The sequence below is a fragment of the Cnephaeus nilssonii genome, assembly GCF_951640355.1.
Source record: "Cnephaeus nilssonii genome assembly, chromosome: 6".
NCBI classification, from domain to species: Eukaryota; Metazoa; Chordata; class Mammalia; order Chiroptera; family Vespertilionidae; genus Cnephaeus; species Cnephaeus nilssonii.
This window is the reverse complement of record NC_137077.1, coordinates 21,057,835-21,060,884: the sequence shown is the minus strand read 5'-3', so window position 1 is coordinate 21,060,884 and position 3,050 is coordinate 21,057,835. Positions and strand designations below refer to the sequence as shown.

At 45.7% G+C, this 3,050-nt stretch overlaps 1 pseudogene across 1 annotated transcript; it reads left to right on the top strand.

Moving 5' to 3' along the window:
- Nucleotides 1-1,223: 1,223 nt before the first annotated feature.
- LOC307102228 (golgin subfamily A member 7-like) lies at nucleotides 1,224-2,218 on the top strand (annotated as a pseudogene). Its single transcript has one exon. The product of its transcript is annotated as a golgin subfamily A member 7-like (transcript).
- Nucleotides 2,219-3,050: the final 832 nt, after the last annotated feature.

Here is a 3,050-nt window from a genome sequence, read left to right as displayed (position 1 = left end):
GTGCTTTTTGCAATACATTTATTGTGACCACTGTGATGTCTGTGATTCACTTCCCTCCTATGAACTAGAAAGATATTGTCAGGACATTTTATTATTATAATGCTCCTCACAGTCATCACTTGCTCCCCGCTTCCCTACAAGATAGCTGAGACATTTTTGGGGCTGCATCACAGTTCAGCTTCTTCCTTTATTCCATCCTGTTCTCTCACACTCCTTCTCCTCTGCTTCCTTTGAGAGGTATTAATCCCTAACAAATATTTTGCCCCTTCAACTTTGTCTCAATGCCTGCTTCAGAAAAGGCACCAGCAACACTTCAGATTTTCGGAAACCTGAGAGATAAGCCGTATAGAAAGCAGGCTTTTCCCTTCACTCTGGGTCACAGTTTTTGGGAAGTCAACCGTTCTCTACCAGGATTCCTGAGGGGACCTGCTAGACTAGTGATGTTAGCTGCTGCTCAACTTAGGAGAGGGGAATGCATTGAAATTGAAATTGGAGAGGAGACAAAGATCCATTCAGACTGAAATAGTCCCAGCATCTCCTCCTAACTTTTTAGCTTACTTAAAATTACTTTGCTAATTTCTTGAGTGGGTTTTTAGTATGCTTTGAACTTATTTTGACCTAAATGCATACAAAAGGTAAACAAAAAACAAGTCACATTGTTCAGTTCCATCAATTTCACAAATGAACACACTCAAGTAATTGTCATCCAGATCAAGAAAATAACACTTGTTTTTTAAACTGAGTTATGAGAATTCTTTAGGTATCTTGGATATACAAGTTTATTATTGGATTTATGATGTGCAATTAATTTCTCCCAGTGTGTGTGACTTGTCTTTTACTTCTTTTAATAGTCTTTTGAAGAACTAAAGTTTTTATTAGTTCTTTTACTTACGAATTTGTTCTATTATTAATAGTGCTTTTGGTGTCATGTCTAAGAACTGTGAACTTAAGGTGACAAAATTTTTCACCTAAGTTTTATTCTTGCCAGTGTTGGTGATAAGAAAGCAATGTAGGTAGGGGGCGCGGGGCCTGAGCAGGGGCCGTAGCTAAAGGCCTGCAGTGACAGCATGGGGGAAGGGGAATGGGGCGGGGGAGGCCTCGGGCTGCTGTGGGCGGTGGGTGGATCTGAGGGGCTGGCGGGCTGGCGTCTTGGGTCCAGGCCGGGGATCTGACCCGTGGTTGCTGTCCCCGGAACCCACAGCGCGGCCCGTCTTGTGCTCACCATGAGGCCGCAGCAGGCGCCGGTGTTCGGAAAGGTATTCATTCCGCGAGACTACAGCCGGGGCACACGCTGTCAGTTCCAGACCAAGTTCCCCGCGGAGCTGGAAAACCGGATTGATAGGCAGCAGTTTGAAGAAACGGTTCGAACTCTAAATAGCCTTTATGCAGAAGCAGAGAAGCTTGGGGGTCAATCATATCTTGAAGGTTGTTTGGCTTGTTTAACAGCCTACACCATCTTCTTCTGCATGGAAACTCATTATGAGAAGGTTCTGAGTTAAGTCTCCAAATACATTCAAGAGCAGAATGAGAAGATATATGCTCCCCAAGGCCTCCTCCTGACAGATCCCATTGAGAGAGGACTTGGAGTTATTGAAATTACCGTTTATGAAGACAGAGGGATGAGCAGTGGAAGATAAACCATGGAATTAAAGATCCCAGCTCCAGCTGGGAACCTCATCTCTCCACTGGCTGATCGCAGAGCGTCCCCTACCTCTTCTACAGAGCCTCATTCCTTTGGATCTGCTGCCAGAGCCACGGGGCCATTTACTCCAAGGACTAACTTTCTAAAATTCCACACCTGGAGTGACCGCTAGTCGCTCAGCATCCACTTTTTGTCTCCAAATTGTGTAGGACTCTGTAATCTTTTCACTAGTTTCTGAGAAAACACAATGAAGCATTTCACTTTTTTTATTCAGAGCCATTAATGAAATATGCAGTTGGTTAGCCCAACACCAAGTTTATTTATCTGCCACCAGTACCAATGGTTCTCTTCATTCCTTGGGCCAGCTTCCCAGGTGTCTATAGACCTCAAAGTCATGTCTTAGCCAGTGTTCAGTCTCATTCCCCCAAATTAACAAAATGCTTTTCTTCAGGATTTTAGTATAGGGTAGGCTGTGTCTGTGGTGTTGCTAATGCATCTCCCAGATTTCAAAGAACTATCAGTTTTGCCATGATTCAAATCTTAAAGATCTATTTCTGTTGTTAAGTTTCTCAAACTGAAGTTCATTGGAAAAATAATGTGTTCTTTGTTTTATTATAGCAATTATTTCTAATAAAGCAGTATTTAATACAAAAAAAGAAAGCAATATAATTCAATTTTCTTTGAGTATAACCTGTTTTCCTACTCTAAAGAATGAATGAGGACTCGTGTTTTAGCTAAATTCTGGAAATTTTTCATCTATTGTTGTCATAATTGTTATTGTTTGTGCTCTAGTCTCTCTTTCAATATTTCTATAACTTCTATAAGATGGATGTTGAAATCTCAGATCTCTTACCTTTATTTTTATACTAGAGGCCCGGTGCACAAAATTCATGCACTTGGGGGGAGGGTCCCTCAGCCCAGCCTGCAACCTGTCCAATCTGGGACCCCTCAGGTGATGTCCGACTGCCGGTTTAGGCCCCCCTCTCACAATCAGGGACTGCTGGCTCCCAACCGCTTGCCTGCCTGCCTGCCTGATTGCCCCTAACCACTTCTGCCTGGCAGCCTAATCACCCCCGAACCACTCCCCTGCCAGCCCAGTTGCCCCCCCCACTGCCCTACCCTGCAGGCCCAGTAACCCTCAACTGCCCACCCCTGCTGACCTGATCACCCCCAATTGCCCTCCCCTGCCGACTTGTTGCCCCTAACTTCCCTCCCCTGCCAGCCTGGTCACCCTAACTGCCCTCCCCTGCAGGCCTGGTTGCCCCCAACTGTCCTCCCCTGCTGGCCTGATCATCCCTAACTGCCCTCCACTACAGGGCCAGTCCCCCCACAACTGACCTCCCCTGCCAGCCCAGTCGCCCCCAACTGCCCTCCCCTGCCGGCCATCTTGTGGTGGCCATCTTGTGAC